At 40.9% G+C, this 13,886-nt stretch overlaps 1 protein-coding gene across 1 annotated transcript in view; it reads left to right on the plus strand.

The window, feature by feature from the left end:
- Window positions 1-10,334: 10,334 nt before the first annotated feature.
- Octbeta2R (Octopamine beta2 receptor) overlaps window positions 10,335-13,886 on the plus strand; it is a 48,926-nt gene continuing 45,374 nt past the window's right edge. The window contains exon 1 of the mRNA XM_018018073.2: window positions 10,335-12,225. The gene's annotated coding sequence lies outside the window, so the exon portion shown is untranslated. The remainder of the gene's footprint in view (window positions 12,226-13,886) is intronic.

The raw sequence follows: 13,886 nt of genomic DNA on the forward strand, positions 1-13,886 counted from the left end.
AACACGCACACATTGACGGGAAAGTGCAGCTCAATAAATTTGAAAGGAGTTGAAGTGAATGCCTCATCGATTTCATTCGGCAATCATAAGCAAGCGAGGCGAGCCGCCCCGCCCCCGTTTGTAAGTTGATAGTGTATTGTATTCACAAAGACCGCACTGAATCATCGCACTAATTGCACAAACTGGCAGAAAGCCCTCGCATTGCTGCTGCAGCTGGGTGAGGGCATTGACTTGCAATGCAATAATCTAACTGGAATCAATTTGCATAGTTAGAAGCCAGAGTTTGCTTTGTGTTGCGGCTGAAAGCAATTACCGTTGATTACGTTTTCCTTTGCCTTACTTCATTTGCCTGGCAGTTGCTTATACAAATACATTTTTAATTGAGCCATGTGCTCTCAGTGGCCGAGCAAACAACAGATACACAATGTGGTATAAGCTCCAGTGTTAATGGAAATTATCAATTCATAAACTGCTTATGATGGATGTGTGCACAGTCAATATGAGTTTAAATAGCTCCGCTTTAGTAGTGACTGCTGCTATCTGTCTATCACAAGCTGCTGCATTCAATCAGCTTATCGTCGTGCTACAACCTGCTCCTGTCACTCACTCAAACAGCAGAGAGACAACAGCTTAACAAGACAGAAACTTTCATCTTGGCATATTAAAAAGCAAAGCTGAATTTAAATTGCGCATAAAATGCGAGAAATCAGCGTCCGGAGCAACTTTGATGTCAATTCGCACGCAATTTGCTGCAGAAGATGGACTGCCAGAGTGAGAGTGAGCGTGAGTGAGAGAGAATGAGCTGCGAAGAGCGAAAGAGCAAATCTGTTATATTGGCCAAGCGAATTTTTAGTTTATATTTTCCATTTGCTTGTGGGCTGTGCGGTTTGCCTGGTATCGTCAAAGTCAACTTTTAGTTTTTCACTTTGCCAATGCCACGCCCACGCCCACGGCCACGCCCAATTGCCCACTAAAAGTCGCCGAGTAAACAAAACTTTTGGCTTTAGTGCACAGCAATAAATTATGTTCTTCAACTGCAAAACTAAATACAAAACAAAAACACAACTGAAACTACATTTCGACAGTTCGCTCGGAAATATCTTTGTTTTAATTTTTTGTTTTTCGTGTATTTTATTTTCCTTTTTTAGCGCTTTTTGCGAACGCAGTCGCGCAACAACAGCAGCTGAAACTGCAGGAATGCGAGCAGCATGTGCAATAATTTGTTGTACACTTGAATGTCAATTTATTTCCGAATAATATACAAAACAAACAGAGAGCTAAGGTCGTAATTGTGTATGAGCTCCGACTAGCGGTTTCTCGGGCTGTGGGCGGCGGAGGGCGGGTGCCGGGTGTCGTTCATGTAGGCGTTGCGGGATGGGCGCACGCGTCGTATGAGCTATGCCAGCGACAAGCCACTTGAACTTTTTCAATTAGGCGCTCAGATCACAAGCAGAACGTGACATTGACGGCAGCCAGCCAAACAAGTTAGCAGTTTAAATTGTTACGCACCCAGAAGTCTATTTTATACAGGTATACACCTGTCAGGACATTCTTTCATCAAGCTGCTTGCAGGCTGCAAGCGACATGAACTTTAATTTACGATAGCTGATATATGTATATTAACACTTTAATCGGCAGAGCCAATTCATTCTCATTTTATATATTTTTGATTATTATATATATTTGATATTACTTTTATATAAATGAATTAGTGTATATTATATATACCAAATTGCGTTTGCATACTTTATTTTTATTTTTATTTTTATGTATTAAATTTTTTTGTGTATTATTTTCTTTGCTCAGTGTATAACAATCATAACAAGTAAGAAGGCTCCAGTCGAGACTGCTCGACTAGGAGATACCCTGAACCCTCCAAACTGATATTCTAATCATTCTGGACTTCTTTTATGCACACATACATACACATGCACGTATAAGCACGCGCTTTGCAAACTGCGCAGCTAGCAGCGGCTGCGCTTGAGCTGTTACATACTTTTCACAAAACCATTATACCCTGATTTCCCATTTTCAATGGGTTCAGGGTATAAAAAGCACAAATTTACTTCTAACAGAGGTTACCTATTGCTGTTCAACTGTAATATTCATAATCATTTGATTCCTAAACAGTTAATTGTTGCACCAATTAATTCATTTATTCATATATATTTATAAAGTTTTCTGGTCATGGCTGGTAAATAAATGAGTTTGGCGGCTTTGGCTATTTTGCATTTAATAACTAGACATTTTATAAAATAAAAATATAAATAGATTGACAATTAAAATATTGTATAATCATAAATTAAAATCAAATATTTATAAATCATAATATATATCAGAAGAGAGTATACTAAATGTACAAATAAAATTGAAGCTGCGTAAAGCTCGAAAATCAATCAATCGCAAATTAATAATCAAGAAAGTTGTTGCAGCAAAAAGATATCAATTTTTGATTAAGAAGTGGACAAGGCAGTCTTCCAAGGTAATTTAACTATATACTAGACGAACTACATAAATCAATTTAACTATGTTAAACTATTTCTCTTTGTCAGATTATTGCAGTCCCCGGAGTCAGTCTGGCTTAAAAATCCACCTTAAGCTTTCATTAGACTCATAAAAGTCAAAGTGAAAGACTCGCTGACTAATTATTAAATATTTAATTTGTATAAGCATTAATAATAAGAAAATTATGGCTGTATTGATTATTTTATATTTGACTTGTATTAGCATTAATTATATCAAAATTATGGCTGTCTTAATAAACACTGAGAAACATTTTGCGTTCAGCTATACATTTCTGTATTCCTCACAAATAAATACTGAGTAACTGAAGTCTGGCGTCGAGTGCATAGCTCGTTCATAGATATTGTGTTGCAAGTCCCAAGTGTTTACTGCCGTTTAGTAATAACACCGTCATTGTTTTCAATTATGTATATTCTGCACAATTTTCATAAAACACTTTATTGATTTCTATGAAACATAATCCAAACAGTTTTGTACTCCACTGCCAACATATACACACACACACACACACACGTATGTTTACAAATATGTATTCATGATATCTATTTTGCATTTGCAGCTCATTGCAAATAGTTTCGCAGAATCAAATTATAATCATGGCTAGTTGTTTGCTTAGCTGCTGCAGCGTTCAACTGATTAACTCTTAACGGCCACAGCAAACAACTGATTAAATAACAGTAAAGCGCCATTATAATTGTTTGCATACTATTTATTTATTATGATTGCAGCGCATTATAGACATTGAGCGCTCCCCCTCCCCCCGGGGGATTAAGAATAGCTTTCGAACTGCTTATTGCTCTCCGCCCGTTGCATCTAAGCCCAGGGATTTCATTTCATTTTTTATTGCGCTGAGCTGAACTTTGCAAGCGACTGTCGGGCTTCTCTATAATAGTTGGCATTAAGCTGCGAACAATTTATGCTGGCCATTAAATCGGCCAGCATGTTGTACAATCTGCAGGAGATGCGAGTTATTGAAATTGCTCTTAATTGCTGGCACTCGCATCTCAGCTGGGAGCCCAAATTCGTGTTGCCCAAAATGTACAAAAGTTAATAATAGAATGTGCTTTTCTCGCCTAGCGGCACGCTTACATCTGTTTCGGCCATAATGAGAGACAGAGAGAGAGAGAGAGAGAGAGAGAGAGAGAGAGAGAGAGGGAGAGAGCAACAGGGGCGTTTATCTGCTTAGGGGCTCCTGAAACTTCGCACACGGCACTGAACTGAAGCTGCGCCCCCCCCCACCGCCCTGCATGCCCCACAGCCACAGGCAAACATAATTGTGAGCTCTTTATGTGGCGTTGCCGACAACAGCATTTTCTCTGGCTGTCATTTTGGCATTACATGGATTGTAAGCTGCCATCCAGCTGCCCCAGTCTCCAGCTCCCCTCCCCTTCCGCCGACTTGTGCTGCTACCCAGTCTCCACTCGACGCACAGCTGAGCATTTTTATTTTATTATGCTGGCTGCATATTGGCACACCCACCACGGTCCACTCTCAGGCGAAGCCCAGTTTTATCTGCTGGCTCATAAAAATAAAGCGCTGCGCATTCTTTCACGCCATTTGCAGTTACTCTGATAAGAGCTAGTCACTTTTCTCTTCCCCTTGTGCACCAAGCAGCCAGCTGGCAGGGCAGGGCAGCACAGGGCTGAGCAGTTTCAAAGGTCAGAACGCAAATGCCTTTGTTTTGATATGTGGCTGTCAATGCCACTGTATCTGGCTATGCTCTCGATGCTCTCGATGCTCCCAATGCGTCATTATCAAGAGCAAATAATAAATCATGACGAGCTCTGGGCATATTAAGCAAACTCATGCACAATAGGCGAAGGGGGGCGGGGTACAGGAAGCACTTTGGCCCAACCAGCTCTACATATAGTTTAATGTCTTTGTTTGACATATACATTTGCATAAATATGTATATATGTGTATGTGTGTGTGTGTGTGTGCTTTGTTGCCCCTAGCTACTGTGTGCCATAATTAATCACAATTTGTGTGAGTTCTGCGGCAATTAATAATTTATACAGCATTTATGCGATGCGATTATATTCGAGTTAAAAGTTGGCACATAGTTTAGCATCCTCGTCACGTGCTTAAAAATTGCCAATCGAGTTATTCGAGTCCCTAATTAGTTGACCATTAATTAATAACAACAACAGAGCTAACGAGCAATTACTGAGGCGTGCTCGACGCTCAAGCAGGAAGCTGCCAGCAGAGACCTGAGAGTCGCATGTGAAGTGCGCCAAGTGCTTGAACTTTCGAGGAGTTGCGTATCAAAGCGTTTCCCCATAATTAGTTCAGAATGTATGAAATTCGTTTTGAGTAGGCTTTCGGGGTGGAACTTAGTTAGACACATCAAAAAGGTGAGTGGGAGGGGCAGTACCTTAATTACATTTGTTGGCTGACTTTTGAATGAATGAAGCGCTCGAGTGTGGCTTGTGCGAGGATTAAAGATATTTGTTCCTACACTTTGGGCCAAAGTCAAATCAAATCACTTAGCTTAAGTATATCTCGTAGCTAAATCATATTTCGCAGGCTCTCAAATGGCATTCGGTTTCAGGCTTGTGGAAATTAGCTTTCGGTATTCGTATCGTATCGTGGCAACCATCTCGCAAGTTCAATGCTGATTAACGACTGGCCCCCGGCAAACCGGGGGGGCGCAGCAGACGCTCGTATCTGTGCACACATGTGTCTATGTGGCAGAATGTGCGGCAGAGAGACAGGAATTCGGTATTTGCAGAGCTCTCAGATTGCTGGCAATATGAGAGCTGTCAGATGACACGTCGGCAGAGGAAGTGCTTGACAAAGTTTATTAATTAATTTTATTGATTTTGTCACGTGCTGGTAGTTTCGAGAGCGAATCCGCAAAATCACACAGACTCACACGGGCAGCCACAATGATTATTGGACAGGAGTCCAGCAGAGCTGGGCGACCCAGCAGGGGCCGGGGCTGATGTGTAAATCTAAACCAAAGTCGTGGCCAAGAGCTGCTGAAAGCCAACCAGAGTCTCAAACAGCCGCAAACTTGGTCATCAGACAAGGGAACTCAAATGGACAGTTACAGCCACAGTAGCAGCAGCAGCAGCAGCAGCAGGAGTAGGAGGAGGTGGAGGAGGAGGAACAACAGCAGCAGCATCCATTAGTCAAATGGCTTCGTGTTCGGCCTAGCCGGCCAGGTGTCCTGGCCATGGCCCACCCGCAGCTGTATTATGTTTATGTTTATGGCGATTATTGTTATTATTTGATTTTCCTTCACACACGCAGCTCGAGCTTCGCAGATGTTTAGCACAAAAGTCAATAAAATGCCTTTGTGGCCCACATTTGCTCTTAATTGGATTATGGGGCCGTTTCCGTGCAGAGCAGAGCGACATATGCGTCAATTTAATGCAACTGTCAAATATTTACAATTCACTTGCCAGCTGGCAGACAATAATCAGCTTACGCCAGAACTTCATATGTCAATTGTTATAGACTGGCTTTTATTTTAATTTCAATTAATAATCAATAGCTCACATTATTAGTAATTTAAATTGTTGTCGTTATGCAGTGAATATAAATTGCTAAATATTGCGTGTAGGTCCCCAAGCCCTGGCTGTGAATATGAATATATGAATGATGAGAGAGAGAGAGGGAGGGAGAGAATGCAGAATTTGCTATCTCTTTTGATTTTACTGGCACAGCAGTGAATTATGTGGAATGTTGATTTCTGTTTAAATGATTCTATGTACAATAAATTATACAATAAATATTAGCTTTTGAATCTGGCTTTTAAAATGTGTAAATTATGCTAAAACCAAATTTGTTAATAATATTGTGAGTATTCAAGGAATACTACTCGTACGACTCTAATTTCTATTCGATTCCCAGCTCAACGAAATAAAAGGCAGAAGGATAAACTCAACTACTATATCGGCTATCGGCTATTGCAATTGATACGATACTATTATATATTTTTATTTACATTTTATATTTTTATTATATTATTTCTTTTATACTCCCGCCCACCAGGGTATCAAGAGTGCTGGCAAACTGTGTTGGTCTGGCTTTCAGGTTAACTTAAAATCGTTTTGTTGACTCGCTGGCACATTGTTGGATCAATGCTGTGTGCATTGGCCGGCGTCGCTGTTTAACTAATGGACTGTAGTCATCATTAGCGAGCCTGTGGCAGGGCCTGGCAAACACTTTGTTGACATCAATTGGTGAATGATGTCGTTTGGGCAATGGCGAATTGCGGGCTGCCCTTAGTATTGCAATCGCGTGGCCATTGAACTGTGCAAATGTGCGCTGTTATGTACACACACACACACACACACACACACACATACATATATAAATGTTGAAGCTGGGGCACTTTGGTACTTTTGTGTATTTTGTATTTCGTGGGTTGATGTCCTCAGAGCAGCAGCCCAGGCAACTGTTGCAGGCATGCGCATGACTGCGGCAGGAGTCTGCCAGGAGGCTGCCGCCGAACAATGGCATAATCAACCGCAAATACGGAGAGCAAACGAATATATTCCTTACCAGCTCCAACCAAGAAAACTGCAAGCTCTTCACATTTTCGTTTTTCATTCTATTTTATTTTATTATTTTTTTTTGCCAACATTTAAAGCAAATAGTAGTACTATAAGCAGCACACATGCTGTGCTGTGGCACTCTTATCGTTTAAACAAACTCGAAAATTATGCTGACTCATTTGAATTGCAATAAACATGAACGCCCACGCATGTGTGCGTGCGTGTGTGTGTGTGTACGAATGTGTGGGTGAAGCAATTTATGCTTGTCGTGCAGAATGTCAAACATGTCAATCAAAAGTCATTTGCGAGCCAAACCGCGCACCACGGGGCGTATGAATTGGCTCTGCAGCCTCGCAATGCATATGCAGACGGACGACACAGTGACTGCAGTGTCTGTGGCAGTTGCAGCTAAAGGATGCTGCCGCGATTCGAACTGTGCCACGGGCTGTGCCACCGGGGAACGCATGACAGCTCCCGTCAATTGCATAGCAATTTCGACCAACGCCTCGTTGGCTCTCTAATAGTAATCCGCTTTGCGCCTTGCTATTTGCAGTCGAGCTGTCTCCGCTTCTAGCTGGAATAGTTGATATCTGGACTCTCGATTCTCTCGATTCAGCCAGCCTATCATTGGTGCATGCAAACTGAATCAGCTGGTTGCTGTTGCAATTTATGCAGCTCTCATTACATCAATGGGTTGATGCCTTCAGCCAAATTCCTGGTTTCAGTTCAGCTCGACATGAATATATGGCATTATTTTTTATTTATTTATTTTTTTAATATTCAATATATATGCGCATAAATAAATTAATGAGCATTTATTAAGTGGAAAACAACTGCAAATAGCCGCAAGGCAAAAATTAAATTAAAAAAGGGCGAAAAGTCCTTATCAATGTAATTTTATAATCGAATAATAAAGAATAAATAAAAAAATAAACAAATAAAAAAATTAATAAATAAGTAAGAAATAAAAGCGAAAATTATCTTTGTAAATTTTCATGAAAATGGTATTAACTCATTGGAATGATTTTCTCTTTAATATTGACGTAAAGTTGATTGCGGAAAGCATCGCATAACAATGAGCATTCTAAGCACATAAAACACTTCTTATCAATGCTCCATTTGCAGCGGGACATAGAGATACAATATATTTATTTGAAGCAAAAGAATAGAAAGCATCCATTTGCACATCGACAATGAACTCTAATAAAAATGTAGTAAATGTAGAATGTAGTTCACACTAGTAAAAATATTTTCAAGGTATATTTATGTTTCCGACTAATGTTTAAAATTTTCAGAATATTTTACTTATTTATATGAGCAGTACCAACATAAATGGGATGATAAGAAAAAAATGGTTCAGGGTATAATAATAATTATAATTAATCATTTAAATTTTTTAAATTTATTTAAAGTTTTAAAATGAATTTATATAATTTATTTATTTAGCTATTAATATTTAATTAATTTAATTTAATTATTTAATCAGTGAAATCAGGTCTCAAAGAGTAAACACAAATTAAAAAATAAAAAATAAAAATAAAAAATAAAAATTATACATTTTTAATTTTGTTTTGCGATCTAATTTAGTGAATACAATTGCATTAAATAAATCATTTTTAAGTGTAAATATTTAATATATTAAATATTTTCAATATATATATAAATATGTTTATGCAATATATATGCATATGAATATATTATCTTATTCACTTGAGTTAAATTTTTTCTGTATTTATTTAATACTCAATAATGGTCATTTCATTGGAATATATATATTTATTATATTATATTGTATCATATATATATATTTATTTTGCATTACATTAGTAGTATGAGTGTCACATTTATGAAATAGAGCATTAATTTAATTTTAATGTAAATCATAGAGAGCCCTATTTCAGGTTCACTTAGTACCCTTAAGAGTATCAGGTCGTCGGCTTATGCACAGTCGTCCTTTTTATTTGCTTGACTTTAATACGTTTCTTGTTTGATTTGTTTGTGGATGCAAGTTGCGTATGCTGCGGGCGTAACATTTCTTTATTTCGGGGGCTGGGCGAGTTGTGGGATTTGAAATTTGTGCAAATTCAATTTATTGAAGTCTAATAGTCCCATGTGTAGCCGCTATTGGTTCGAAACGCCCATCATGGCTGACAATCGCACGTATGTGCGTGTGCGTGCGTGTGTGTGTGTTTAGGTGGGTGGGTGTATGTGTGCTAGCGGGTGAGTCGTTGACGTTTGATGTCAAAATTGCTTGTTTTAGAGTTAGGTGAAGGCAGCGATTCGTATATCTGTGTGGGTGTGCGTGTGTGTTCGTGTATTTTCGTGTGTGTGTGTGCTTATCAATTTGTACAATGCATGCTGCCTGGTTTGCCAGTGTGCTGGAATATTTATGGTATTCTTAAAGGATTCCGCAGCGTGAGGCTCAAGACAATTCCAGTACCTTGACAGCCAAGACTCAGCCAGAGTAGGAGTCGGAGTCGGAGTGGGAGTCGGATTCGGACATGGCAGCCTCTTGAACATCGCATTTCGTTGGCAGCGCTGTCTGTCTGACAGGATTTGTGAGCGACCGTGCGCGTCAGCTAAAAGCAAACATTGCGACACAAAGCTAAAGAGGGTTATTGTGCGCTTTGTGTTTGTAAATGTGTGCATCTGTGTGTGTGTGTGTGGGTGGGAGTGTTTGGGTGTGTGGCTGCTAGTGAATAGGGCGATGTGCGTTTTTTGAACGAGTGTGGGTGTTGACAGGCAGCACACCGCAACCACAACAGGAAAAACGCTGCCGACAGACAGCAGCGCTGCCAACGCGGACGACTTCATTACGCATAATTTACATTTTGTGGCATTTACGTTGAAATTTTAATTGGAATTTACTTTTGGGCGACTTTTTAAGGGGCCTGTTGTGAAAAGTTTTGCTGTTTTCCGCCTGTTGACAGCCAAATTTGCCATGTATTTAATGGCTTAGACAGAAGGCTTATTTGTCTGATAATATTTGGCAACGATGCCATAAAAAGTTCCCACCCCATTCGCCCCACGCCTCCGCGACGGCCCACACCTCGTATGCGCAATAGCGCGCCGCCGCCTCTAAGCAAACAGACTGTAAACGTAAACGTAAACGTAAATGTAAATGTAAATGCAAATGTAAATTACATCGCGAGCGCTGTTAAGTGTTAACAGAGCAGGGCAAGCCATTGAGTGACTGAGCGAACTTTGAGTGAAACCTGCGCGCCATTCTGAAACGACTCTCAGCCGATGGCGACGCCGCTGCCGCTGCCGTTGCCGTTGTCGATGCCGATGCCGATGCCGAGGCAGCTCGTCACTCAACTCGCTTGGTTCTGTGCACATTCTGAGCGCGAGTGGCCCTGTTCCGGGCTTCGTGCGGCGCTCACACAAATTCGGCAGTTCATTCGTCTATTAACCGTCTGCAGTGCTGCCACGTCGTCGTCGTTGTCGTAGTTGCGTTCTCATTCGCTTTCGTATGTTGAGAGGAACTGGGCGCGCGACAGCGGCAGCAGCAACAGCATCAACAGCAACATCAGCAACAGCAGCAATAGCAGCAATAGCAACAGCAGCAGCGTCGACACCTACATTATCGACAGTCAGGCCAAACGAATGCAGATTGTTGCATTTGACACACTGCAACGGTAAATCGACGCTCAACACGAACATATATATATTTATATATATATGTGCGTATGTGTATAAGACGCGCGCGCGTGCCGTTGCGTATACGCAGCGTCGGTCATCGGGCAACGCTTTGCTTTCGCGTTCCGCTTCCGCTGCGGGGCCCTGAATTGCGACTCACGGCGCGCCGATTCTCTAAGTGCAATAAGAAAACGCTAGTAGTATGCGGTGCAAATAAAGTGCAATGAATACAGCCGAAGAGCAGCCGTCGCGAGCAGCCTTCAAAAGAGGAAACAACAACAACAACAGCAACGAAACAGAAACAAAAAAAAAAAAAATACTAGTGAAATAAGTACGCTACTTTTAATGGCATACAAAACGTACATAGAAACAAACATGTGCAATTGTTGTGCTCACCAGTGTGTGTGTGTGTGTGTGTGAATATTTTATATTTTTTGCAATTGCATTTTTGTTGCTATTTAGTTTTGAATAATTTCTGTGTGTGAATTCGACATAAAATGTGTTTGCAACTTTTGTCGCGTAAATATCGAAAAAGCGCACGTTCGGACGATCGCAAAGTTCTAATTACCTAATACTGAATATATGTAAATGTGTGTGAATGTCAAATGCAGCAGAATGTGGTAGAAGCGCAAGTGTTTAAGTGATTGCAGCAAACAAGCTCGGCAACACACACACACAAACACAACCACACACACACTGTCATTAGCACCCACTGATAGCATCAGGTCCAAGCTGCCAGCCAAATATCAGCGACGCGTCGGTAACTGAGCCAAGTCATAAAGCCGAGCCACTCAGGCCTGCCCTAGCCATGAGCCAAGTCACATTGCTCTGCACACATTTGTAATGCCGAGCGCCCCGGGCGATGCAATCAAAGTTGCTTCGACTAAACGACAAAGCGGAAGTGTTGATATTGCCGCTGCCTCAGCCTGGCAGCGACTGTGACTGCGACTGCGACTGAGGCAGAGGCAGAGGCAGCGCCGTTCAAACTGTTGTCGCATAACGACTTAAGCTGTTCAGCACGCAGCGTCAGCGATTCCGGCTGCTCTGCTTTGTGCGCCTGGGGGCCACACTTCAAGTGACACACACGCACACTCTCGCACACTCGCACACACACACACACACTCGCAGTGTAACCAAGCTACGCTTTAAAGGTCCTTTGCCTTGGTCTTGGTTCTGCCTGTGAGTGTGTTTGTTGTGCTTCGAAAGACTTTGTTTACTTATGCTTTCTATTTATTTTCTATTTATTCGATTTGCATTTCAATCTGGCAGCGTCGGCGCTTTGAAGCGTTGCCAAAGCTCTGAAGATTTTCCATTCAAATTTGTCGTTCATATTGTGTGCGAGGAGTGTGTCAGTGTATGTGTGTGTGTGTGTGTGTGCCTGCGTATTTGCTCACAATTCCATTAAAGCTTTTTTCACTTCGCCTGACATTTAAAATGAGCTTGTGTGTGCATATTATGGCAATCAAATGATTTGCCAGCTCTTGACTTGGCTTAAGGCGACGCGCTGTGACAGCCCCACAAAAGTCGGCAGCATCGTATACCAAAATCCGACTCAATGGTAAGCAACATAAACTAAAAATAAGTTCTTGATTTTATATTACTTATAAGCTGACTCCAGAGGTCATTCCATCAACTCTTTTCAATTGGCATTAATGTACTCTTGGATATCATTGAATAATTCATGGAATTGAGTCAATTGATAAGGCTTGACCAATTGAAATAGATTCCTAGACAAGTTATATTATATACAACCTAAATCACTTAACCTTTTCGTGTATTTCCTATTGAGAAACACATTTTTAATTCAAAGAGTTTGTGGAATCAAAAATATTTTTAGCTGTTCAGAAAACAATTGTAGAATGAAATTTGTAAAACGTTAAAATTAAATATTATGTTTTTAATTATTATTAATCATACTCCACTGAATATGATTCGCGGTTTGATAAGATACTCCAGAGAGCATTTAACATTTTAGAAATTAAATTTAATTTAATAATATGTGTGAGCTCCAATCAAAATCACTTGGGGATTACTATGCTGATATCGCACTGAAAACGCAACTCTGGGATATAATGGTTTGATTAAAATGTATGCAGCAGGGGGCTTGGTAGACTCCCTGGAGTACATCTGTATATTCTTGATTAGGATGGCCAGTGGAGTCGTTATAGCCATGTCCATCTGTATGATTTCAGTTAGAGACTTGAATTTCGTGTATTCAAAATTTAGTTTCTCTTGAAGCAGCTCAAGATTTTAGATTTACTGCATTGCCTGTCAGCTCTTCGTAGTGTGCGGGGTATCGCCTGGTCGAGTAGTCCCGACTAGACCGCAATTAATTGTTTACAATTGTGTAAAATTACAAAATAACGAAAAAGCTGAAGATTAGAATCTCGTATTTATATGAGAATATTATTATATAGCACTCAAATGCGATGCGATCAACAACAAAATAATTCATATTTGTATATCTATGCTTAGTCATGACCTTCCTTCAATGCAGTTATTTAGTATATAATTAATTTAAGTTTTTTTTTTTTTTTTTTTTTCGAGCAAGCATTTAAATTTCAGCACAAATGTACGCAGCTGCAGAGCCGCAAGCTGAATCGTAAAATGTATTCCTAATTTTATGACTGTGAAGTATAAAGTGTTGTGCAGCCATGGCCATTGGCATTGGCAGGGCGGAAACGGAAGTACGCACAGCTCAGCTCGCATAAAATGTCGTCAGTATGGAATAAGCGCAATTAATGCAATTGATTTTTCAGCATAGCAATTTGCATTTTGTGCAATGCGACAGAGAGAGCGAGAGAGAGAGAAAGAGAGGGCGAGAGAGAACTTTTATTGGAAATGCAATTTAAATGGGATTACGAGCACGCAGCGACACGCCTCCACACGCACCGTTTACAACTAGGCCAGACCGCATTGTTGGCTCATTAATTATGTTAGTTTGAGTCGCCGTGAGCAAAGTTGCGGTAACCGGGGGGCGGGCGGGCGGTCGTATTAGAGGTGTGAGGTGGGAGGTGGGAGCTGTGGCGTGGCGGCATGCATGTATCGGAAATTGAAGCTAAAACAGATCCAACCACAAGCCGCACGCGCCTCAAGCTGCTGAGGCGACGCGTCGACGAGACGGCGACAAGTGTTGAACAACGCTTTAAAATGCACGCACGGCACATTGGCAAGCCAGAGACGGAGCCAGAGTCGGAGCCGGAGAGCTGGAGTACGGGC

Source organism: Drosophila arizonae, chromosome 2, assembly GCF_054131065.1.
Source record: "Drosophila arizonae isolate 15081-1271.41 chromosome 2, UAZ_ARI_1.0, whole genome shotgun sequence".
Classification (NCBI taxonomy): domain Eukaryota; kingdom Metazoa; phylum Arthropoda; class Insecta; order Diptera; family Drosophilidae; genus Drosophila; species Drosophila arizonae.